The sequence below is a fragment of the Mobula hypostoma genome, chromosome 4, assembly GCF_963921235.1.
Source record: "Mobula hypostoma chromosome 4, sMobHyp1.1, whole genome shotgun sequence".
Lineage (NCBI taxonomy): Eukaryota > Metazoa > Chordata > Chondrichthyes > Myliobatiformes > Myliobatidae > Mobula > Mobula hypostoma.
Genome location: NC_086100.1, coordinates 132,353,545 through 132,367,347, shown reverse-complemented (window position 1 = coordinate 132,367,347; position 13,803 = coordinate 132,353,545).

Sequence of the window (13,803 nt, the reverse complement as noted above, 5' to 3'; positions counted from 1 at the left end):
TCAGAAATCTGATGGTAAAGGGAATAATCTGTTCCTAAATCATCGAGTGTGGGTTTTCAAGCTCCTGTGCCTTCTCCCTGATGGTAGTAATGAAGAGAGGGCATGTCCTGGATGGTGAGGGTCCTTAATAATTGAGGCTACCTTCTTGAGGCACCACCTTTTGAAGATGTCCTTGATAGTGGAGAGTGTCTTGCCCATGATGGATCTGGCTGAGTCTATAAACCCCTGCAGCCTCTTGCAATCCTTTGCGTCCTCCGTACCAGGTGATGATGCTCTCCACTGTGTACTGGTAGTAATTTTCAAGAGTCTTTGGTGACTTAACAAATCTCCTCAACTTCCTCATGAAGTATGATCACTGGTGTGCCTTCTTTGTGATTACATCAATATGTTAGTCTCAGTATAGATCCTCTGAGATGTTGATGCTGAGGAACTTGACACTGCTCACCCTTTCCAACACTGATCTATCACTGGTGTGTATTCTCCTGACTTCCCTTTCCTAAAGTCCATAATCAAGATCCTGGACTTCAGGAAAGAGAAGTCTAGAGTACACACACCAGCTGAGTGCAAAGTTGTCATTGCAATACCACTCAACCAGCTAAGATCACTCTTGTATGCATCTTTATTGCCATCTGCAATTCTGCCAGCAACAGTGGTGTCATCGGAGAATTGATCAATGGCGTTTGAGCTGTGCTTAACCATACTTTCATGAGCATAGAGAGAGTAGAGCTGCGGGCTAAGCACACATCCTTGAGGTGCAGCTGTGTTGCTTCTCAGTGAGGAGATGTTATCCCCGTTCCACACAGACCGTGACCTCCTGATGAGCAAGTCAAGGATCCGGTTGCAGAGGAGGTTTTGAAGCTTATTGATGATAGTGAAGGGTTAGATTTGATCATGTGTATTAAGGTAGGATTAATGAAAGACATTGTGGTTAAGTAGCAATCTCAACTTGGTGGAGTTCCAGAAGCATTTTGAGACCAAATACCTGTGGTCCACAGCCAATATCCTCCACTTAAACAAATGCAATGGTTTGATGCAGAGACATTAGTACCTCTATAGCAGAAAACAGATCCCAACTGGAAAGGGAGATAACTGGAAAAAGATTAAATATTTTAGTTAACTAAAGAGATCAAAGGAAGTATTAAATCAACTGGAAATTTCACAAGAGCAAACAACAACAAACTAATATGTTAGGAGGGAGAAAGTTGATTAATGGAGAAAATTGATAAGTAAACAAACTACTGTTTTCTATAGGATTGCGGTAAATATGGGACCCTTAGAGGGTGAGACTGGGGAATTAATAATGGGAAACAATCAAATAGCAGAAAAGTTAAATCAGTGCAAAATACACAACATGCTGGAGGAACTCAGCAGGTCAGGTAGCATCTATGTATCCATATTTGCTGCCTGGCCTGCTGAGTTCTTCCAGCATTTTGTGAATATTGCTCTGGATTTCCAGCAACTGCAGAATCTCTTGTGCTTATAAGTTAAATCAGTACATTGCATCAGTCCTCTTGGCTGAGGACAATGCTAAGATCCAAAAGATTTTTGATGGATTAGTTTCAAGCAGTATGTAAGAAGTTGTGACAATGATTTTCAAACAGCACAAGGTACTGGAAAAACTAATAAGATTAGAAGGTCTCAATGACCTGTACCAAAGATTTTAAAGGAAACATGCTGAGCTGTGAAGCCATTGGTAGACATTTTTTAAAAGCAAACCATGTTCCATAAAGGTGCCAATGGATTAGTAAACAACAATTGTAACTGTATTGTTCCAAATGAGTAGGTATATCTGTTGTGATTCACATCAAGAGTTGGGAAACGTGCAGAAGATGTATTCTAGAAAGTATTAGGTGGTCATTTAAATCAGACTATATCAACATACTGTTTTGAGTGACAATTTCTCTAGAGTTCATTGGGATGTAAAAACCAGAGATAATAGAAGAGAATCTGCAGATGTAAGACATTTGAATTTTCAGAAAACATTTGACAAAGTACTTCATAAACTTCTGGAGTACATGGTATAGTATCATGGGAAATATATTCTAATAGATTTAATATTTGTTATGTAGAAGACAGAAAATTAAAATAAACAAACCATTTTAAAGCTAGAGAAAGTCTTCAGTCATTAATTATAAGACACCTTCTCATCTGAGGAAGTGGCCTCCCATGCCAGATTATCCTTTCACAAGGGACAGAAATGGTCCACAGTACTCCAGAAACCTCCACTTTCCTAAACCAATCCACTTGCAACCTGTACTCCTAATCGCTTGTTATTCATGCACCACAACATCTTGACCTTTCTGGGCCAGTGATCTCCAGGTCGACGAGTCCTGGGGTCAAGGAAATGCAGATTTGGAGGTTGAGGCCTGGATGCCAAAGTTCTGTGATTGTGAGTCCTGAGATTGATACCCGGAGGTCAGTGAAGTCTAGAGGTCAAAGCCAGAGGTCGTAGTCCAGAGATCAGCAAGTCCAGAGGTTGAAGTTTGAAGGTCGAAAATCAAAGTCAATACATCCATTCATGGACTCAATACATGGCCCACAATTATTTATTATTTTTGTTAAAAATCCAAAGGAAGGAGGAGAATGTAAGATAGCCAAGCTTGCAATGATACAGAAGTGTTATGGGAGTTAGGGGGTTGGGAGGCAGTGGTCAGAAGAGTAAAGACTCATCTTCACAGATGAGTGAAGTCAGAATCAGAATCAGGTTTAATATCACTGGCATATGTCATGAAATTTGTTGTTTTGTGGCAGCGGTAATAATAATAATAATGACTATAAATTACAAAAAAGTACTGTATATACGGGTATATAATATCTAAATTAAATAAGCAGTACAAAAAGTGAGGGAAGAAGTCTCCCACAGCTGCCGAAAACCCTGTGATTTCAGTCTCTTGAGGCTGTCGTGAGAGCATCCTTCAGGAGGGTGAACTCACGGAAAGCATCCAGCCCAGGTGAGGTACCTGGCTGAGTACTAAAGACCAGTGCTGATTAACTGGATAGTATGTTCACCCTTGCCTTTAACCTCTCACTTCAGCAGTCTGAGCTACCCAACTGCATCAAGCAGGCTTTAGTTATACTGGTGACTAAGGAGAATGGGTAACCTGCTTTAATGACTATCGTCCAGTGGTACCTATATCTGCAGTGATGAAGTGTTTTGAGAGATTGGTTATGAAACGTATCAACTTCTGCCTGAGAAGTGACTTGGATGGGCTCCATTTCCCTACCAGCTCGATAGGTCCACAGCAGATGCCATTTCATTGGCTCTTCACTAAGCTCTGAACATCTGGAAAGCAAAGATGCACATATAAGCATTTATTTTATCAACCACAGCTCGGTGTTTAATACTATCACCCCCTCAAAGCTAATCAATAAACTTCAGGAAGTTGGCCTCAATACCTTGTGCAATTGGATCTTCAATTTCCTCTCTTTCAGATCCCAGTCATTTCAAATTGACATCTTCTTCACAAGCTCAATTAGCACAGATGCACCACAAGGCTGTATGCTTAGCCCCTTGCTCTACTCACTTTACACTTATGACTGAGGCTAAGCACAGCTCCAATGCCATATTTGGGTTTGTTGATGACACCACTATTGTTAGAATCAAAGGTTATGATGAACCAGCATTAGGGGGATTGAAAATCTAGCTGAGCGGCTATCTGTCTGTGCTGTTGGGTGCAGTCTTTCATTGATTCTATTGTGTTTCTTAGATTTACTGTTGCATACTTGCGAGAAAACTAATCTTAGGGTTGTATATGGTGACATATACTATATGTACTTTGATAATAAATTTACTTTGAACTTTGCAAAAAAAAAGTGAGGTAGAGTTCATGAGTTCATTGTCCATTCAGAAATCTCATAGCAGAGGTGAAGAAGCTGTTCCTAAAAAAATTGAGTGTGTGTCTTCATCCTCCAGTACCTACTTCCTCCTTAATGGTAGCAATGAGAATTGATCATGTTCTGGGTGATAGGTGTCCTTTAGTATGGCTGCCACCTTTATGAGTATCGCCTTTTGAAGGTGTCCTCTATGCTGGTGAGTCCAGTGCCCATGATGGAGCTGGCTGAGTTTACAACTTTCAGCAGCTTTGTCTGATCCTGTGCCAGATGTTGATGCAACCAGTTAGAGCACTCCATGGTACATCTGTAGACATTTTTGAGTGTCTTTGCTGACATACCAATTCTCCTCAAACTCCTAATGAAATATAGCAGCTGTTGTGCCTTTGTAATTGTATCAATATGTTGGGCCTAGGATAGATCTTCAGAGATGTTGACACACAGGAACTTGAAACTGCTCACCCTTTCCACTGCTGATCTCTCAATGAAGTTTGGTGTGTGTTCTCTTGACTTGCACTTCCTGAAGACCACAATAAGTTCTTTGATTGTCCTGACGTTGAGCACAAGGTTATTAATGTGACACCACTCAACCAGCTGCTCGACCTCCTTGTCACCATCTGAAATTCCTCCAATAATAGTTGTGTCATTGGCAAAATTAGAAATGGTGATTGAGCTGTGTCTAGCCATACAGTTGTGGGGGCAGAGAGAGTGGGAGCAGTGGGCTAAGCATGCATACTTGAGGTGCGTAGATGTTGATTGTCAGCAAGGAAGAGATGTTATTTGCAATCCGAACAGACTGTAGTCTCCTAGTGAGGAAGTCAAGGATCCAGATGCAGAGGAAGGTACAGAGGAAGGGGCATTCCAGAGTCAACAATTTATTAGCGTTTTCCTCTTCAGCGGTTCGATCAAGGCTCGACTGCACAAGCGCATGGATGTCAGCCAGTTAGAACAGCGAGAAGAGTTTAGGAGAGGGAAGAGTTCAAAGGGAGACAGCTTTAAAGAGTGTGCGCTTGAGCAGTGGGCAACAGAGTAGAGGGAGGCAGAGTAGGAAGGCTTTGACTCAATGGGACTTCAGCATTAACGGGTCGAGGCGAGGTAGGTTGCCCGTGTAGAAAACAGATAGGAAGAATGTGAGTGAGGTCGGTTTTCTGTGCTCGGTGTCTGATGTGGGAAATCCTGGAGACTCTCAGCCTCTTGGACGGCCACATCTGCACCAGGTGCGTCGAGCTGCAGTTCCTTAGGGACCGTGTTAGGGAACTGGAGATGCAGCTTGATGACCTTTGTCTGGTCAGGGAGAGTGAGGAGGTGATAGAGAGGAGCTATAGGCAGGTAGTCACACCGGGGACTCAGGAGACAGATAAGTGGGTAACAGTCAGGAGAGGGAAGGGCAGGAGTCAGATGCTAGAGAGTACCCCTATGGCTGTCCCCCTTAACAATAAGTACTCCTGCTTGAGTACTGTTGGGGGGACAGCCTACCTGGGGGAAGCAACAGTGGCCGCGCCTCTGGCACAGAGTCTGGCCCTGTGGCTCAGAAGGGTAAGGAAAGAAAGAGGCTGGCAGCAATATTGGGGACTCTATTGTTAGGGGGTCAGGTGATTCTACGGACGCAGGAAAGAAACGCGGATGGCAGTTTGCCTCCCAGGTGCCAGGGTCCAGGATGTTTCTGATTGCATTCACGATATCCTGAAGTGGGAAGAATAACAGCCGGAGGTTGTGGTACATATTGGTACCAACGACATAGGTAGGAAAAGGGAGGAGGTCCTGAAAACAGACTACAGAGAGTTAGGAAGAAAGTTGAGAAGCAGGACCTCAAAGGTAGTAATCTCGGGATTACTGCTGGTGCCACATGACAGTGAGTATAGGAATAGAATGAGGTGAAGGATAAATGCGTGGTGGAGGATAAATGCGTCTTTGAGGGATTGGAGCAGGGAACGGGGATTCAGATTTCTGGATCATTGGGACCTCTTTTGGTGCAGGTGTGATCTGTACAAAAAGGACGGGTTGCACTTAAATCCCAGGGGGCCCAATACCCTGGCGGGGAGGTTTGCTAAGGCCATTGGGGAGAGTTTAAACTAGAATTGCTGGGGGGTGGGAACCAAACTCAAAAGACCGAGGAAGAGGCGTTCGGCTCGCAAATCGAGAAAGCTTGGAGACAGTGCAAGAGGGAGGATAAGCAGGTAACAGAGAAAGGATGTGCTCAGGCCGAAGGTTTAAGATGTGTCTATTTTAATGCAAGGAGTATTATGAACAAAGCAGATGAGCAGGCAGTGACTAGTGGGGTACCGCAAGGCTCAGTGCTGGGACCCCAGTTGTTTACAATATATATTAATGACTTGGATGAGGGAATTAAATGCAGCATCTCCAAGTTTGCGGATGACACGAAGCTGGGTGGCAGTGTTAGCTATGAGGAGGATGCTAAGAGGATGCAGGGTGACTTGGATAGGTTGGGTGAGTGGGCAAATTCATGGCAGATGCAATTTAATGTGGATAAATGTGAAGTTATCCACTTTGGTGGCAAAAATAGGAAAACAGATTATTATCTGAATGGTGGCCGATTAGGAAAAGGGGAGGTGCAACGAGACCTGGGTGTCATTATACACCAGTCATTGAAAGTGGGCATGCAGGTACAGCAGGCGGTGAAAAGGCGAATGGTGTGCTGGCATTTATAGCGAGAGGATTCGAGTACAGGAGCAGGGAAGTATTACTGCAGTTGTACAAGGCCTTGGTGAGACCACACCTGGAGTATTGTGTGCAGTTTTGGTCCTCTAATCTGAGGAAAGACATCCTTGCCATAGAGGAAGTACAAAGAAGGTTCACCAGATTGATTCCTGGGATGGCAGGACTTTCATATGATGAAAGACTGGATGAACTAGGCTTATACTCGTTGGAATTTAGAAGATTGAGGGGGGATCTGATTGAACCGTATAAAATCCTAAAGGGATTGGACAGGCTGGATGCAGGAAGATTGTTCCCGATGTTGGGGAAGTCCAGAACGAGGGGTCACAGTTTGAGGATAAAGGGGAAGCCTTTTAGGACCGAGATTAGGAAAAACTTCTTCACACAGAGAGTGGTGAATCTATGGAATTCTCTGCCACAGGAAACAGTTGAGGCCAGTTCATTGGCTATATTTAAGAGGCAGTTAGATATGGCCCTTGTGGCTAAAGGGATCGGGGGTATGGAGGGAAGGCTGGGGCAGGGTTCTGAGTTGGATGATCAGCCATGATCATACTGAATGGCGGTGCAGGCTCGAAGGGCCGAATGGCCTACTCCTGCACCTATTTTCTATGTTTCTATGAGCTTAAAGCGTGAATCAGTACTTGGGGCTATGATGTTGTGGCCGTTACAGAGACTTGGATGGCTCAGGGGCAGGAATGGTTACTTCGAGTGCCAGGTTTTAGATGTTTCAGAAAGGACAGGGAGGGAGGCAAAAGAGGTGGGGGTGTGGCACTGTTGATCAGAGATAGTGTCACGGCTGCAGAAAAGGAGGAAGTCATGGAGGGATTGTCTACTGAGTCTCTGTGGGAGGAAGTTAGGAACAGGAAGGGGTCAATAACCTTACTGATTTTTTTCAACCTCCAAATAGTAACAGGGACATCAAGGACAGATAGGGAGACAGGTTCTGGAAAGGTGTAATAATAACAGGGTTGGCATGGTGCGAGATTTTAATTTCCCAAATAATGATTGGCATGTCCCTAGAGCGAGGGGTTTAGATGAGGTGGAGTTTGTTAGGTAGATAATCCTACAAGAGGAGAGGCTGTACTTGATCTGGTATTGGGAAATGAACCTGGTCAGGGGTCAGATCTCTCAGTGGGAGAGGATTTTCGAGATAGTGATCACAATTCTATGTCCTTTACCATAGCTTTGGAGAGGGATAGGAACAGACAAGTTAGGAAAGTGTTTAATTGGAGTAAGGGGAAATATGAGGCTATCAGGTAGGAACTTGGGAGCATAAATTGGGAACAGATGTCCTCAGGGAAATGTACGGAAGAAATGTAGTAAATGTTCAGGGGATATTTGTGTGGAGTTCTGCATAGGTGCGTTCCAATGAGACAGGGAAAGGATGGTGGGGTACAGGGACCATGGTGTCCAAAGGTTGTTGTAAATCCAGTCAAGAAGAAAAGAAAAGCTTATGAAAGATTCAAAAAACTAGGTGATGATAGAGATCTAGAAGATTATAAACCTAGCAGGAAGGAGCTTAAGAATGAAATTAGAAGAGCCAGGAGGGGCCATGAGAAGGCCTTGGTGGACAGGATTAAGGAAAACCCCAAGGCATTCTACAAGTACGTGAGGAGCAAAAGGATAAAACCGGAGAGAATAGGACCAATCAAGTGTGACAGTTGAAAAGTGTGTATGGAACCGGAGGTGATAGCAGAGGTACTTAATGAGTACTTTGCTTCAGTATTCACTATGGAAAAGGATCTTAACGATTGTAAGGATGACTTAAAACAGACTGAAAAGCTTGAGCATGGAGATACTAAGAAAGAGGATGCGCTGGAGCTTTTTGAAGGCATCAAGTTGGATAAGTCACCAGAATCGGATGAGATTTACCCCAGTCTACTGTGGGAGGCGAGGAAGGAGATTGCTGAGCCTCTAGCAATGATCTTTGCATCATCAATGGGGATGGGAGAGGTTCCAGAAGATTGGAGGGTTGCGGATATTGTTCTCTCATTCAAGAAAGGGAGTAGAAATAGCCCAGGAAATTATAGACCAGCGAATCTTACTTCAGTGATTGGTAAATTGATAGAAAGGATCCTGAGACGCAGGAGTTATGAACATTTGGAGAGGCAAAATATGATTAGGAATAGTCAGCATGGCTCTGTCAAGGGCAGGTCATGCCTTAAGAGCCTGATTGAATTTCTTGAGGATGTGACTAAACACATTGATGGAGGTAGCGCAGTAGATGTAGTGTATATGGATTTCAGCAAGGCTTTTGATAAGGTAACCCATGCAAGGCTTATTGAGAAAGTAAGGAGGCATGGGATCCAGGGGGACATTGCTTTGTGGATCCAGAACTGGCTTGCCCACAGAAGGCAAAGAGTGGTTGTCGACGGGTCATATTCTGCATGGAGGTCAGTGACCGGTGGTATGCCTCAGGGATCTGTTCTGGGACCCCTACTCTTTGTGATTTTTATAAATGACCTGGATGAGGATGTGTAGGGATGGGTTAGTAAATTTGCTAATGACACAAAGGTTGGGGGTGTTGTGGATAGTGTGGAGGGCTGTCAGGGATTACAAAGGGATATTGATAGGATGCAAAACTGGGCTGAGATTTGGTAGGTCAAATATGATGGCAGAATATAATATTAATGCTAAGTCTCTTGGCAGTGTGGAGGATCAGCGGGATCTTGGGGTCTGAGTCCATAGGACACTCAAAGCTACTGCACAGGTTGGCTCTGTGGTTAAGAAGGCATATGGTGCATTGGCCTTCATCAATTGTGGGATTGAGTTTAGGAGCTGAGAGGTAATGTTACAGCTGTATAGGACTGAACACACTGATGAGGGAGAGGGAGAAGTGGAGAGTCCGTCATCGTGCCTGATGCCGGCCCTCTAGGCCTGAGTCGACACAGTAGTACTGTATAGGACACTGGTCAGACCCCACTTGGAGTACTGTGCTCAGTTCTGGTCGCCTCACTACAGGAAGGATATGAAAGCTATAGAAAGGGTGCAGAGGAGACTTACAAGGATGTTGCCTCGACTGGGGAGCATGCCTTATGAAAACAGGTTGAGTGAACTCGGCCTTTTCTCCTTGGAGTGACGGAGGATGAGAGGTGACCTGATAGAGGTGTAAAAGATGATGAGAGGCATTGATCATGTGGAAAGTCAGAGGCTTTTTCCCAGGGCTGAAATGGCTAGCACGAGAGGGCACAGTTTTAAGGTGCTTGGAAATATGTACAGAGGAGATGTCGGGGTGAGTTTTTTATGCAGAGTTGTGAGTGTGTGGAATGGGCTGCCGGCGACGGTGCTGGAGGCAGATACAATAGGGTCTTTTAAGAGACTCCTGGAGAGTCAAGTCAAGTCAAGTCACTTTTTATTGTCATTTCGCCCATAACTGCTGGTACAATACACAGTAAAAACGAGACAACTTTTTTCAGGACCATGGTGCTACATGAAACAATACAAAAACTACAAAAACTACACTGAACTACATAAAACACACAAAAACTGCATTAGACTACAGACCTACCCAGGACTGCATATAGTACACAGAACAGTGCAGGCATTACAATAAATAATAAACAAGACAATAGGCACAGCAGGGGGCAGTAGGTTGGTAGTCCGATGGCTTGGGGGAAAAAACTGTTACATAAATAAACAGCTGAGTCCAGGATTCTATCCGTTTCTGTACTCACGCTGAGTATTTCGTTGGAGTCGGATGCAGTCCAATTTAATGTCCATTGGTACATGGGGCTTAGAAAAATAGAGGGCTATGGGTAACCCTAGGTAATTTCTAAGGTAAGGACACGTTTGGCACAGCTTTGTGGACTGAAGGGCCTGTGTAGTGCTGTAGGTTTTTGCTATGTTTCTATGTCTCAACATGTTCAGCAAAACAAGCCAATCAACAACAACAAAACCAGAGCAAGCCCCTTTCCCACCCACACGTTCGCACATACAAGTCAGGCCCCAACCACAAGACAGGCTGTCTCCAGGCCTCCAACTTCCAGTCCTTGGCCCTGGACTCTCAGACTCACAGACATTCGGCCCAGACTTGCCGACCTCCAACCTCCAGACACAGCGACCCACGGGCTTCAGCCTCTGGGCCTCAATCTCAGGACTCAACAGCTTGGTCTTCAACCTTCAGGCTTTGACCTCAGGATTTGCTGATCCTTGGACTTTGACCTCTGTACTATACTGACCTCTTGATATCAACCCCAGGGCACACTGACACTGACCTCCAGGCCTTAACCTTCAGATTCACATGGTCTTGACCCAGGGATTTACCATCATGGAGGTCACTGTCTCAGCAAGGTGTATTTGTTGTGGTGCATGAATAACAAGTGATTATAAGAGCAAATTGCCAGCCCAGATAGACCTGAAGACCCGAGTGTAAGGACCAGAGGTGAGGGTCGGGCTGATTTCACTCATTCTCCCGCTGTATCCAGTTCTCTCCCTGGCAGCTGTCATCTTTGCGAGTTTCGCGGTCCTTTTGCCCCGCTAATATGATGTACTGAGATCGAGGCTTGGGCCTACTCAGGCTGCTCCAGAGAGCGGATCCAAGGACTCAGTCTGGTTTGAAATGCTGTTCTTTGCTTCAATTGTTTGCTTGACATGTGTGTTTTTTCTCTTTTTTATTGTCCTTATTTTAATTGGGTTCTTTGGGTTTCTTGCTTTGTGGCTGCCTGTAAGCAAACAAATCTCAATGTGTATAACTTATACATTCTTTGATAATAAATGTACTTGAATTTGCATCTTGAAATTGCAAACGGGTTGAAATTTAGGAAAGTGAAAGTCCCCTTATTTCGGAAATTATAATCTGGCATTGGAAGCAGTTCAAAAGATTCATTAGTGTACTTCCTGGGATGAGAGGTTGTCCTATTACAAATGACTGAAGATATAGCTTCCTAACATCTTCAGAGTTCAGAGGAAGAAAGGATGATTCCACTGGAATAGAGGAAGCAAAATAAAATAAGATCAAGAAAAGAAATGCAGATTGCTAAATAAATTGGCCACTATAAATTGCCTCTAATATCTAGCTGAATGGTGGAATCCACGGGAGTTGAGAGAATACGAGGAGAATAAAATTGGGGATTAATATATGATAAGTGTTGATGGGCATGGTGGACTCAATGGGCTAAAGGTCTTATTCCATACTCTACATTTCTATAACTCTCTGGATCTACAACATCCAAGAAGTTCAGCATTTCCTCTGAAATTGGAGATATCCTGTCCACAACCACTCCCTGGAGAAGCTGGTCGAAGGCTGGTGAGGACATTGCACGCAGGCACCAAAGATCAGGCATGGAGACCCTGGCAGTGGAGTATGCTTCACTCTCTATCCACCACCTGACATGTAAACATTTTGGAAAAGGCTATAACTTGCATTTCAGGCATCATGGCCAACACTATTAGCTGATTGACTTTGTTCCACTATTTTTCATCTGACAAATTGATAGACAGGAATATTCATAGATAATCTGCTCAAATATATTATTGAAAAGACTGGTGAGGATTTTGGACAATAGACAGCATACAGAGACAATTCTGTGATCAATGGTAGAACTATATTACATTATTATTACAGATTGTTTTAATTATTCCTTGAACAGATTTGATGTGTGGCATCAAGTACAAAAATACAAAATGGAGACAGAAGAGACCGCAAGTGCTCCTGAATTGGTCCAGCAATTTGTGTTTTCCTGCAAAAAGACAGACTGAGTTGTTTTACTCATAATGATGGCCTTGATATTCTGCACGTTAGAAACAGTGGCCAGGATATTAGAATTATAGTAAAGGCAGAACCATTGGTTTTAACAAACAATACTGACGGTAATTTCAGTGCAAGTGTGGTTTAATACTGAATTAGAGAAGGTAAATTTATTGACAAAGTATATAAACAGTGCCTATAAAAAGTATTCACTACTGCTCCGGATGTCTTCATGTTTTATTGTTTCACAGCACTGAATCACAATGGATTTAATTTGGCTTTTTTGACGCTGATCAACAGAAAAATGACTCTATTGTGTCAAACTGAAAACAGATCTCTACAAAGTGATCTAAGTTAATTACAAATATAAAAACACAAAATAATTCATTGCATAAGTATTCACCACCTTCAAGTCAGTATTTAGTAGATGCACCTTTGGCATCAATTACAGCCTTGAGTCTGTGTGGATAGGTCTCTATCAGCTTTGTACATCCGGACAGTGTAATTTCTCCCCATTCTTCTTTACAAAACTGCTCAAGTTCTGTCAGATTGCATGGCGATCATGAGTGAATTGCCCTTTTCAAGTCCAGTCACAAATTCTCAATTGGATTGAGTTCTTCACTGTGACTTGGTTACTCCAGGACATTAACTTTCTTGTTTTTAAGCCATTCCTGTATAGCTTTGGCTTATATTTGGGGTCATTCTCTTCGCCCAAGTCACAGTTCTCTTGCAGACTGCATCAGGTTTTCTTCCAGGATTTCCCTATATTTTGCTAACTAATTTTACCCTCTCCCTTCACAGGACTTCCAGGGCCTGCTGCAGTGAAGTATCCCCACAGCATGATGTAGTCACTACCATGCTTCACGGTAGGGATGATGCGTTTTTGATAATGTACAGTGTTTGGCTTATGCCAAACAAAGAATTTAGTCTGATGGCCAAAAAGCTCAATTTTGGTTTCATCAGACTATAGAACCGTCTTCCAGCTGACTTCAGAGTCCCCTACATGCCTTCTGGCAAACTCTAGCTGAGATTTCACGATTTTGTGTGAACGTTTTTTTCAACAGTGGCTTTCCCTTTGCCACTGTTCCATAAAGCTGTGACCGGCGAAGCACCCAGGCAATGACAGTCTCTCCCATCTCAGCCACTGAAGCTTGTCACTGCTCCAAAGTTGTCGTAGCTCTCTTGGTGGCCTCCCTTTCTAGTCCCCTTCTTGCACGGTCACTACTTTTTGAGGACAACCTGCTCTAGGTAGATTTACAGCTGTGCATACTCTTACCACTTCTTGATAATTGACTTAACTGTACTCCAAGGGATATACAGTAACTTGGAAATTTTCTCGTATCCATCTCCTGACTTGTGCTTTTTAATGACCTTTTCGCAGAGTTGCTTGGAATGTTCTTTTGTCTTCAAGAGGTGGTTTTTGCCAGGATACTGACTCACCAGTAGTTGATCCTTCCAGATACAAGTGTATTTTTAATACAATCAATTGAAGCACATTGACTGCACACAGGTTTCCAAAAAGAGATCTCCATTTAACTAATTACGTGTCTTCCAAAACCAATTGGCTGCACCAGTGATGATTTAGTGTGCTATATTAAAGGGGATGAATA